Source organism: Misgurnus anguillicaudatus, chromosome 21, assembly GCF_027580225.2.
Source record: "Misgurnus anguillicaudatus chromosome 21, ASM2758022v2, whole genome shotgun sequence".
Classification (NCBI taxonomy): domain Eukaryota; kingdom Metazoa; phylum Chordata; class Actinopteri; order Cypriniformes; family Cobitidae; genus Misgurnus; species Misgurnus anguillicaudatus.
This window is the reverse complement of record NC_073357.2, coordinates 30,132,283-30,145,883: the sequence shown is the minus strand read 5'-3', so window position 1 is coordinate 30,145,883 and position 13,601 is coordinate 30,132,283. Positions and strand designations below refer to the sequence as shown.

The 13,601-nt window shown below is 40.1% G+C and overlaps 1 protein-coding gene across 1 annotated transcript in view; it reads right to left on the bottom strand.

Moving 5' to 3' along the window:
- Window positions 1-13,601, bottom strand: part of rras2 (RAS related 2) — a 51,557-nt gene that overhangs the window by 30,335 nt on the left and 7,621 nt on the right. The gene's annotated exons all lie outside the window — the stretch shown is intronic.

Below are 13,601 nucleotides of genomic sequence, written 5' to 3'. Positions count from 1 at the left end.
AAAGACTGACAAGTCCAACCTCAGCACACAAAAGAGACTCCGTTTCCTGGGGAAACGCCTACCTTTCCCATGAGCTCAGGGAACAGCCAAAAAGATCATTCGATAATAACAATATGAACAAGAACATGGTATGTGTAGGGGGAGTAATTCCTTAAAGATTGTGGGGGATCGCAATGTTTCTGGCAAACATTTTGAATAATGATGTAGTACTAAGGCGTTGGTTAAAGGAATGTACAGATGTCAGATGTAGGGAAGCTTGCACTGTACATCTCATCCCTGTCTTTTGTAACTAATCAATTGGACTTGCCTTCATCCAAAACCTGAGGGACAAGGGCAACTTCCCGTTGACATCATGTGCTTCAGACAACCACATCACATGAACAGCAGCTGGAGGCAGAATGCTGCAGCACCAACAGCAAGACACATGACTCTTTATTCCGCATGTAATTGAGGATTCTAGCCAGATCACTGATCATTTCCAGCAGTGCTCCAAATGTCTAGTCGGAAACCCCTGGAAACTCTTCAGGTGGGCCGGCAAGAAAACATATTTTTTATCGGTGGTTGAGGTATCTGTAGGTGGTTTGTTAAAAGGCATAAACTATGACACACTAGAAATGTTAAAAACGTATTACACATCTTCAGGAACAACTAGTTGATTAGTTGTCGCTTTATACGGTTGGATCATTTGATTTCAATCTTTCCCATTCCTCTTCTACACACAAATGAAGAGCTCAAAAGCCGCTAAACACCACCTTAGTCAAAAATTAGATATTGATATTGACCAAATGCTCTTGGCACGTATTATATGTTCATGAAATACTTTTGCTTCAACCTGTTTCATTCCAACCTCAGGCCATTTAAAAATACCAGTTTGTGAACAAAATCTGTTAAACACAACATCAATTTTTCAGCAAACTCCTCTAAGTGCATGGAAGACGAACGTGAAACGACTGTGGATCACTGTGGGTACCTTGTGAGTACTTGGACCTGACCGCAACCCAAATGTGGCAGCCACATGCATTACAGCGCTTCCTAATGTGTGGTTCAGTTTAACAGTTCTTCAATTTAACATTTTTAATTTTCTGACTTTCATCATTTGCAATGCTTCTAGTAGCATCTTTAGTGTTTTTGCAACTGTTTGATTTTTTTTTAAAAGCGAAGGTTTTTGCCAAAAAAGCGTTCACGGAATGACAGCGAATGACAGTCAAATTTGTTTAATACTAACGAGATGACTTAAGTGACAAATCGACTTGTTAGTTCATGTATGACTAGTTGACCATTATGAACCATTTCTATAAAACTCACATTAAAGTCAAACAATTACAAAAGTAGATCACAGAGATTCCAAACCATCCAATGTGCTTGTAATAACATCTGTGAACAATTTTTGAAAAGAAGAAACAGATTCATTCCCCTAAAATAATTCAGTGGTTGCACTTGAAAGTATGTTTATGTGCTTGCACCAGAAAGGTAGAATCCCCACAGAGTTAAAAGAACAGAAAGAGAAACTAAGAGAGCCGAGCTGACCGATCCCTCCCAATAGTTTTAGTGGCATTGGGGCTTCAATCGCTCAGCGTGGTCTTGAGCGCTTGGTTTGAACCCTCTGGGTGGCCCCATAAAGACACTCGACCAGCAAACTCCACCCCAACACGCTCAAAGAGCTCATTTCACGCAACCAGCTTTAATGGACAGCTCACCTGCTTGATGTAGTGCCCTATATTTTACTGCAATTTGAGGAACTAGTTTCCTAATAATAAAAAACATACTTCCTTGTCACCTGCACAGTTGGTTTTTACTGTAATTCACAGCTTACCAAACTGGAACAGACGCATCATTGTCTAGCAGGTCATACAACATTAGCCACCTAACCGCTTATCAGCCCAGAGCTTAGCCTTATGTTGGTGCAAAAGGAAAAGTAGGAATCTTGTATAAAATGGGATCCGATCATGTATGTTGGGATAGGGATGTGCACTATGACTAATTTAACTATTTGTCATCTGATCAGAATTTTGCAACCGCCCTGTTTAAAAGTAAGATTCCCCCAGAAAACAGACAAAAACCGTCAAAACCCATAATTAATACTGTATGCCACTAAATATGGGTCATAAATTTGCGGTGCATTCAAAATCACAACAGTGGCGAGTAGAAGGGAATGACATGATGGGGATTTGCCTGCTTCAGCAAGTATCTCCAATGCTAACAGCTCATGTTGAATATGGTTACCCATGGCACGGGTGAAATGATTACAGTATATGCCAGTTTGACATGACACAGATTACATAAAAATACCCCCAGACTGTGCCCTTCTTTCAAGTGTTGAAAGAAAAAATTACAGTCGACTGTAAATGACACGAAGAAAACTCAAAGATTTTATTTCTGCTAAAACTACAATTTTGAATACTTTCTTTTTGAAATATTTTATTTTAACTATTTTATTAAAATAAAAGATTTTATATTTTTAAAGATTTTATTTAACATGCTATTTTATTTATTTTTATATTATATTAATTACAACAATTTAAACAAAACATTTGCATTTTTATCTACTACAGTCAGTGTTGACTAGTAGCAGCATACTAGTCTTGCAAATCTCCAGATTTAGGGATTTTATTTTTTTCCGCACAACCAGCTAAAGTCCAATAGCTTTCTGTTTCTACTGTTTGGTCAAGAAAACCAAGATTAAAATTAACTACTGAACGCCACTTGTGCCAAAGAATAGAGCAAACCTTACATATGAGTGAGCTCATACATTTATTAATTTCCGTGGGATATCTTTAGAAAATGTGAAAGCAAATCCTGAAGTCATAAACGAGATGTTGCTATTGTGGTTAACCTTAAACAGAACTTTCATAAACAGGAACAAGATACTACTACGGAAAAAAATTGTGAATGGTCAAAAGAGCAAGAACTCAAGTGACTTACATCATATTATAGTCACTTTTTTAATTCAAGTCAGAAAAAAATCAATAATCCACCTGCTTAGTAAAAACAGCATGCTTCTCCTCAACAAACTGCATGATTTCTGCTATATTTCAAGGCTGCGGCTAAATATGCCACAGTATTAGCAAATGTAATGTTAATGATTGCCTTAGCAAAAAACAATAATTACAGGACTACTTCAAATTCCAGGCCGCACATAACACACAGTTGGATGAGGTCATGTGTTACATACTGCAGTCCTTCAATGCCTGGAATGTGGAACAACTCGGCCGTGTCAAAAAACGACTATCAGCAAGAGAGCCAGCCCCTCGACCCCTGTCTAATCTAACAGTCTTCTTTTATGGTTGGTGATCTTCTGCTTGACGTTAAACATCCATGTGGTCAGAATTCCACTGGCACGGATGTCTTCCAAAAAATGTAGAATTTTCTAAAAAAAACAAGAACAACTCACAGATCTTTCTGGCTACGTAATATTATAATATTTCAGAAGTTAAAGAACCGCTTGTGCTTTGTTTTAGATAGAAGCATGGGGTGAGATCTTTGCTTGGCAGTCTGACAGAAATACAGCACCATTACCGTTTTAGGCCAACAGTCTCCCAACGCACAGAGAACAGAAATGCTATTAAACCAACAGACTGCTTCTAATAAATAAGAGCCAATGGCACTACGCACCGGCTGTCCTCATGAGCCCTTCTATTTGAGAAAGTGAGGGGAGAGAGCAGTACAACTCGTATCCAGACACCATTTTACACCCAGGAAGGCCAATAAGCATCACATTTATTCAAGGTCCTCCTTCTTTTTTCAACTAACATCACTTTATTCTAACAAAGAAACTTATCCTAATCCCAAGAGAGTGTTTTGGTATCTGGAAAATAGTGTTGACCACTATTGATGCAATTTAGAATCATGTTTAAAATTAAATGTTTTAGTCAGGTATTTTATCAATGCTAAACATTCATCAAACCCACTTGACATGTGCGCTTTAAAGCCAAGTGGTTCTAGTGGACCACATGCTCTCTTCTTCTTGGGGTCATGAAACAGGCTATGAGAGGCACATCCATCACCTGTTGAGGAGCTCTCAGACCCCCGTTTCGGTCTAACAGCCCTGAAACAGCTGTGACAATAATGAACTCAACTCAGCCTGTCCCTCATTTTGACAACTGTCCAGGCCAAACTCACTGTGGACTGGACCCTAAGACTCAGCAGTGGTCACATACTCAATTCATGCCGCCTAGCATTAAATAATGGACAAGACATTTTATGTATATACCAATACTCAATTAATAGGGAAGAATGTAGAATGCTGAGCTACAGCTAAATGAGGAGGTGGTGGATGGTGCTGGTCTACATCATGAGAAGAGGGTTGATGATGCAGGGCTACAGTTAATGAAGAGGGTAGATGATAATGGGCTTCAGCTGGAGGAGAGGGTGGACGATGCTAGGTTACAGCTAGATGAAAGAGTAGATGGTGCTGGGCTACAGCTGAAGAAGAAAGTGGAAAGTGCTACAGCTGGTGGGGGGGTGAATGGTACTGGGATACATCCGGAAGAGAGGGTGGAAGGTGCTTTGCATAGGCTGTGGAAAAGGGTGAATGGTGCTAAACTGACGCTGGAGGAGAGGGTATATAATACTGGGCAACAGTTGAGGTAGAACATGGATGATGCTGGGCAACAACTGTTCGGGAAAAAGTGGTGATCTACAGTTGGGAGAAAGGGTAGATGATGTTGGGCTTCAGCAGGAGTGTGGATGGTGCTGTTCTACAGTTGAAGGTAAGGGTTGATGGCTACAACTGGATGGATTGTGCTGGTGTACAGTTGGAGGAGAGGGTGGATAATGTTGGGCTACAGCTGATGGAGAGGTTGAATGGTGCTGGGCTACAACTGGAAGACAGGGTGGATGTGTTGAGCTTCAGCTGGAGGAGAGGATGGATGATGCTGGGCTTGGGCTGCAGTAGAGTGTGGGTGATCCTGAGCTTCAGCTGGATGGGAGGGTGAATAGTGCTAGTCTACTGTTGGAGGAGAGGGTGGATGGCTACATCTGGTGTAGAGGGTGGATGATGCTGGGCTATAGCTGGAGGAGAGGATGGATGGTGCTGGGCTACAACTTGAGGACAAGGTGGATGATGCTGAGCTTCAGCTGTAGCAGACGATGGATGATGTTGGGCTTGGGCTGCAGTGGAGGGTGGGTGATGCTCAGCTTCAGCTGGACGGGAGGGTGAATAGTGCTGGTCTACTGTTGGAGGAAGGGGTGGATGGCTACATATGGTGTAGAGGGTGGATGATGCTGGGCTACAGCTGGAGGAGAGGATGGATGGTGCTGGGCTACAACTTGAGGACAGGGTGGATGATGCTGAGCTTCAGCTGTAGCAGACGGTGGATGATGTTGGGCTTGGGCTGCATTGGAGGGTGGATGGTGCTGAGCTACAGATGGATTGGAGGATGGATGGTGCTGGTATACAGCTGGAGGTGAGGGTGGATGATGCTGGTGTTTAGCTGGAGGAGAGTGTGTACACTGCTGGGCTACAACTTAAGGAAAGGGTGGATTATGCTGGTCTTGTGCTGCGAGGATGTTACTGTGCCTCAGCTGGGTGAGAGGGTGGTTGGTGTTGGACTACAGCTGGGGGAGAAGGAGGTGTATGCATTCATACTAAGGGCACATGAGGAATGTAAGACGAGGGGGCTGACTCACTGACCAGGCTTCCGGGGGAAGGAGCCATTAGCTCAGTGACTCAAAGAGCAGCTGGTTTGTAACTTCATCAAAGGCCACTATGAGGGTACTGACCCTGTGGCACGTGCCTGTGTGAAAAATCATCAAGGCAGGCGAGGCCAAAAGGATTTAACATTGCTACACAGCACAATACAGAATGAGAGAGTTAATCAACTGCAATTGTCTGAGAGTGTAACATCAGGTCAGCACTTTCATAATGTCTCTCCTGTGTGTGACTGTTCCACACTTTCTGCTGCATGCAATGAAGACTTCATCTTCAAAGACCTTTCCACTTTACAAGAGTAAAAAACAGTTCCTAAAGCAGATCGTATAATCCTGAGCCTTACACCTATAAACACAATGAACCATCACAGATTCTGACACTCATAAACTACACTGATAAAATTCTCTCAGATGCTATCGATTGTAACTAGATGTCTGAAACATCAATAAGCAGATATCACAGCAGTTGTAATATCTGACTTATGGAAATGCTAAGCAGATATTTTTTCTGTGTTGCAAACTAGGGGTGGGCGATTTTTCAGATTTTTTCAATTAATTCGAATGTACGTTTGGCACAATATTAATTTTATTTATATCGGGGAATCTAGATTTTACATAGATGTTTGTTACAGTCAAAGTGAACCAGTGCAGACATCATCTGATTACACAGGAGGGTTATCCTGCATTTAAAATTAAACAACAGCCTCCCAGGCAACATTTCAGAACTCCAAAACCAAGTATGCTACACTATTTTATGAGCTTATGTTCTGTGTACGCTGTGGGAAAAGTAATTCCTCTTCATCGTTATTCATCGTTATACGCGTCGTTATTCCTCTTCATGCACGTTCCAACTCCTCCCCTCGCTTTCGGGCTCTGTCCCTCAACTCTATTTTTCAAAAGCAACAAACAAATATACAAATGACTGAAACTATGAGCTAAACATCACATGGCAGTTGTACCTGCTGAATTATGGCTGTATATGAAACATGTCTGCCCTGACTGCATCTATTTCAGTGCATATAATGTGCTGTGTCGGCACAGAGAGCAAACAATACAGTAAATTAGGGTTGTGCCGATGAACGATACTATCGGCTATCGACCATCGTCAGACATATGGCCGATCATGTGGCTTCATGATGGTAGTTGCCAATAGTTATTATTATTATCATCATAGTTTCACATTATCATGCGCATTGCATGCTTTTCCTCGCATAAGAGGGTTTGTGGGCTTCACTTTGCGTGAGATAGCTTCTCGCACGCACCTGGACTTAATGCGCGTCTTGGACTCTTGCTCGGACCTGAACGTGCGCGGCATTGACTCATCCTAGCACTTGAACTTGTAATGGCATGATTCAGACTCGTCCTCGGCTCGCACGAGGTTGTAAAATGTGCGGCTTTGACATTTCCTTGCACTAGAGAGGTTATAGGTGCGCAGGGGTTTAAAACCAGGTGCGTTGTTACCGCTCCCTGGCACCCAGTAAAATTTCAGAGCGCCCGGGCTTAAATGAGCAAACTATTGCCCTGCCCCCCGATACTATCGTGTATCGGTCATCTCACAGGTTGATGATAGGATGATCTCAAAATTGGGCATATTGCCCAACACTACAGTAAATAGCCTACAGGGCTCAACATAAAGGAGGCCCGGGGCAAGCGTGAGAGACTTAAGGGACCAGTAGTGTGAGGGTTAGCAGGACAGATGAACCCAAATGCAGACGGTGTCAGGGAAAAACAGAAAACACTTTATTTTTTACAAAAACAAAAACCCACGAGGGGGTACACAACATGAAGACATGAAACTGACAGATAACACTAAGACTAGACTAGATAACTTGACTAGATAGCAAGACTCGAACGTACACGAAACACGATGTCACAACACAATGAACCTGCACAGAACTAAAGATACACTGACATTAAATAGGATAAACCAAACAAGATAACGAGCGGGAACAGGTGATGGGAGAAAACCAATGATTACTAATAAGCAGGAGAATGAGGGGGCGGGGTCACAAGACAAGACACCGGAGGCACATGCCACACAAAAACAAGGCATGAACCTCCACACACAGCCTGGGACTGCCAGAACTCTGCCATCATGACACAATACAGATATAACATAAGACTTCAAGGCAAAGTCCTGACAAGTAGAAAGTATTGTCATTTGCCCGATCGGGCCAGATGCTTCACCCTCAGTCACTAAAATATATTTTCATCATTGTATATTATTTAACATCTTGTAAGCAGACATTTACTTGGGTAAAACACAACGAAAGGAACGATGCAATATTTTGCACAATTTGCTGTCAGTTTACAGGTAAAGCAGAAAAGTTGGGAGCCTTTTTTCGTTGGAACATGTCTGTTGTATACAATTATATTTGACTTTTGAATTATTATTTTTAAATGTGACACTGACTTTTTTTATTGGGGCCAGTGAAAATTTGGCAGGGCAAGTGAAAACCTGAACGAATTAAAAAATTATTTGCGTTGAGCCCTGGCCTATAAAAAAATGTGCAAGTTTGGCAAGGTAAACAGCGTGACCAGAAATGTATGATTCGCATGATTCAAACTAATAATGATTTATTTGAACAAAATAATTTTAAATCATAGTAAAAAGAAGTCAATCATAGCATACATTATCCAACTTATTGACAAAATTATTAATGAAAAATCTAATGAAATTTTAAACAAATCACAGGAAAATGTTATGAATAGTTAAAAGAGAGATAATAGTTGAATTGTTTTTTAACATGTGATGTGAGATTATGACTGTATACTACAATCAAATACGTTATAAAATTGCCTGAACATAGATTTTAGGTGTAGTTTTCACATTTAGGCTACTGTTATATTTTTATGCATAATTAGCAGAGCATGTGGTCACACTTGGATTAGAACTTTAGTTTCTTTAACCAGATGTTCTTGGATCTTATAATAGAATGTTATTGGGAAAAAAATGTTACTGCAGTGTTGTTGCAGTTGTTTTAAGTTGACTAGTAAAAAAATCGAAAATTGAGTGGTGAATCGGTCAAATGTTGTGAAAAGAAATTTAGATTTTTTTGCCAAATCGCCAATCCCTAGTGCAAACTGCTCACACAATCGCTAGCCCAACGTCCTGGGCTATTGTGAATTCCTGTCGGGCTACCAAAATGTACCTCCGCCCTGCCCATCGGGAGGAAAAAATATTGTAATGTTTTTGCATTCTCTCAGATTTAGGTAATTATGTTGTATGTACTTCGGGCATCGAGTGTTGAAATCGCATTTACATGTACTTTTACTTTGCGATCACTCGAATAGTACAGGGAGCGGCAGCCGGCAATACTGATTTGTCATTGATGCTTGGGACCTGTTGCGCTTAATTTTTCTCCGACGTCATCTTATCATTCATTACTATCGTCACGTAACAAGTGAAACTTTCAGGACATTAAGTAAAAAACCATAATTAAACCTATTATTCCTTTAGGGGCCAGTCACACCAAAAGCGTTTATGGCAGTTGCAGGCACCTTTTTTGAATGATATTCTATGGGCAGGGTGCATTTGCGCGCTGTTTATGCGCCGAGCGCCTTGCGGTTTTTTTGGCGCCTGCCGCACACGCGTTTTTGAAGGACCGCTGAGAGCGGAAAAGCGCCTGACGTCATTCGCGTCTTTCCATTATCCAATCGAATGAGTGGAGAGGCGGGCCTTACATTGTGGTGAGGGAAGTTTACAGTTGCTTTGAAGAACCAGACTCCACTCGCTCACTCTCTCCTGCGTGTTTGTGCACCTCTCACCTTCAAACAAGGTCAGAGCAAGCGCCCTCTTTTTAAAGTTTCTGCTAATATGACAGCAAAAGAGCGCTCATGCTTCAATATTTGATTGACAAGACAGCTGACTCGGTGGTTGCTTAGCAATATGAAAAGCTGCGTCGCCCTGCTCTTTTTTTAAAAAGGCAGTGCGTCGCGCCTTGCGTTTGCAAGCGTTTAAAGCACTTTTGGTGTGACTTGCCCCTTAGTGTGCACATCTCATATGTGAGCGCTCCTCTACACGCATTCCTCCCAGCTCCGCTCTTAACTACACGCTTGCTCTTGTGCTCAGCAAAAAAGTGTGAACTCAAGTAATAAAAAAAAAGTCATTTCGTTTTTACCTCAGAGATAACATTGTTTTAGCGATTTTTTTTCTTTCTTCATTTAGTAACTTAATTATGTGAGAACGAAAAAATATTTTTTGTGATTTCCATGAAGAGATTATGATGTCAGAAGCTTTTGATTGTTGTAAAAACTTAGAGATGCTAAACTGATCTGTAAACCAAAGTGAATGAAATGCTCATCTATTTTACATTTCGTTTTGCCTCAGTCTAACATATAGTGATTTCTTAACTCTCTTTCTTCATTTAGTAACTTAAATATGTGAGAACGAAAATATATTTTAGTGATTTCCGTCTATATGAAGAGATGATGTCAAAAGCTGTTGATTGTTGTACATTTTTATAACGGAGAAGCGGCTAAAGTGCTGTGATAGATCCATTAGTGAATTAAATGTTTATTCCTTTTCAATGAATATCTGTTTTAAGTATTCTATATTGTGAAGTCACTGTATTGTGTTGATTATTTATATATTTGATAAAATACAATGTTATCTAAATACAACCTGTTGAGGTATTTTTTATTAAAAATAACCTGTGTTATAATACATTCGTTTAATATTTTAGTAATAGAATAACTGAATTATTCTAATGTTACACTAACCTAAAAACAAAGTTTTATTTTCTTTCCTGGCTAACCAAAAATAAACCTTGGAAAATAACATTCTGGAAACCAAAAACGTTAGGGGATGGGCAGGAATATTTGGCTTGCATGGAAATCCAGGACTTATTAATATAAAACAATGTAATTTTTATTTGGGCTACTTATATTCATAAATTGAAGACCAAAAATTGAAGAGTACCTGCCCAAATGGTATATAAACATTAGATTAGTCCCTTTCCTAAAACACAAAGCAATAACCCTTACGTTTCAATGATAAGTCACGAGATTGTTTCGTAACATGGTCATTTATGCTTGTTCCATAATGGAAATTGTGTCTTTTCTTGTACACAATTACAAACGGTGTGATGTAATTTTCTAAGCATAGTTTACAGCAGAAAAGGTGCGACCAAAGATTCGATAGATAGATTCTCATCCAGCAGTTAGCGCAAGTAAACAGGATACCTCAGAAGAAAACGAGCCACATAAAAGCCACAGAAGTTAACGAAAGAGGCAGTACGTGAGCGAGAGACGTGTGTGGGCGACACTCAACAAACATCAGACAACACAGACACACACAGCCTACATACCCTCCCCCTCCTGTGAAGACGCCCTCTTCCCCTCTCCTTTAAACATACATGCATGCATGCATACTCAAAACACATGTAACCAAAACTCACCACTTCTCCAAACTGTTACTCAAACCAATGTAATGCTGCTTCAATGCCAGAGAAAATGTGACTTGTTTAAAACATCGAAGAGGAGTATTATTAGCTGATCCTGGCGTGCGCGTAACCTAGAATAGATGGCTAAGTAAATGAGGTACACTGCGTGCTCCATTTCTGATGATGAGGCGTAACCTCCTGAGACACTGAGATGAATTGGCCTGTCAGGGTCTTTTATTAAAGAACTGGATAAGTCAGCACAGCGGTGGATAAGCTGGGAAGGAGCACAACCCTCAGCATCTGCCTAATGCCTTGGCTTGCATCAATACACTACTTTATGGATACCATATACAGTAGCAGGATCATGTTGATGCGTGTGGGTTAAGATCCTCTTTTTCGATTCAAATTAAGCAAAAGTCCCCATGTATCAGTTCCTGGCTCTGGTCTGATGTGTCACTAAGTGTATGGTATGCGTTACCAGGCCCATTGGAATGCAGTGATGTTGAGGGGGTAACGCTTGTGTGACCCTAGGCTCTTTGAGCAAATAAGTTCATTTTGACATGTGCCGTTTGTTTTTCGATTCCAGAAAAGTATTGTACAATAGCAGTGGTGATATAAATTACAGTATGAGGTCATTGTTTTTTAATTGTAACCACAAATTCCAATTTTAACAACACATCCTATACTTGGAAAAAATAAACATACATGTGATGCATTTGGTATATCAGTCCCTCCAGAAAAATGCGATTGTGTGATCGCATGATTCAATGCATAATCAGCCAAAGTCTGCATGTTTATGCAGAGGCCGCATTTTTTAAATACGCCACACTTTCGCCGCATGAATTGCAAAAGTTAAACAATTTTGAATTTACGTCACACATGAACGTAATTACACAATATGAACATCAGTGGCTATGTTTCCATGCACAAAATTTTGTCAATACGATTGAATTTAATACGATTGATGGTTACGACGATACAGTTTACATGCACCCTAAACATTGCAATCTGATTAAAATGTTTGTTTACATGTACATTCTATAGAATCCGAACCGAACGTCTGCGCAACCGCACAGCCAGGGTTGCCAGATTCGCGTATTAGAACAATCCCAAATGGACATTCAAAACTATTCCAAAAGCATCCCAATGACTATTCCCAGCCCAAATAACAATAACTAATGAACTAAATTCTTTCATCTTAACCCCCAGAAAAAAAACAACTGGTGGAAACAGTTTAAACAGTAGCCTAAATCTAAACTCAAAAAAAAGAGGACTTGGCAACGCCTCGCTGCGGACAGCATCTCTCGTCGAGTTCATGCTTTATCTCTGGATTATTAAAGTCAAAGCGGAGTCGGAGAAAGTTGTTCTTAAGAAGTTTTCAAACATTGGTGATGAAAACACACTTTTCAAAAATCACAACGCTATTTTATTGCTTTAAGTAGCATAATGTTTTAAAAGTACATATAAACGCGGCAGAATGTACATCGCGTGACCCCATGAACCTTACCTTAATAATGCGTGATGCCACTGCCTTGCTATTGCGTGTTTCTGTGTGAGAATCATGTGATATAAGAGTTTAATATAAGACGTGAACTTGAGCACAAATGTTCTGCGCATGTGCACAAGGTATTTTTGCATCCGAATACTACGCTTCACGCGTTTACATGCGTACTTTTCTCCTGCGGATCGGATCACAGATCGTACTACACCACCCCCTTCAATACGATCCAAATTTGCATCCGATCATCCTCAAGCATATTAATTGAGATGGTTACATGAAGGCTTTTCAATACGATTGAGCCATCAATACAATTACAAACAGATTATTTGGTTATGTAAACGTACCTAATAAAACGCTGCAAAAGCTCCAAACAGTTTTTGCAAGTTCACACAGTTTTTGCAAGTTCACGCAATTTTGGCAAGTTCCCGCAATTTCATCGAATAAAATTGCATAAATATCCTGCATATTCCATCCCATTTTTTTAAGAAAACCTGTCACAAGATCAAGGATTTTTGCCCGCAAAAAGGACTGGTATATATGTAACATTACAGCCATGCTAGATATTTGCTCACTGTGAGAATCAATTTGCAATTAAGCAGAATGTTTTCAATTAAAAGCAAAAAGCACATATATTGTAAACAATTGAAACTTGGCAACAGGGTGTGTGAATTAATTCCATGAATAATTTGCTTTAATTTTATTATTGTGAGTAAAATGAAATAGCTATGCTAACTCAGATTTGATTGCTTACAACAGTAAGCAGCGGTTTCGGTTAATCCAGGACTAGAACTTTTTATTAAACATTCCTGGTGTGCATCTTGTGAAAAAACAATGTCACTGATAAATTAAGTCAAGATATGTCAGTATGTGTTTTTATATTAAGGCATCTCAAACATGCATTTTAGTTTTGGACTAGGATAAGCCCTGTCTGAGAAACCACCCATTGACTTACACTGACACTTCAGTCTTGCCCTGCTTGAACTGAAGCTTCTAGACATTATAACCTTTACAGTTGTCATGACAATCAGCTCACATCTTGACACCTATATATATTAATATGTCCTATT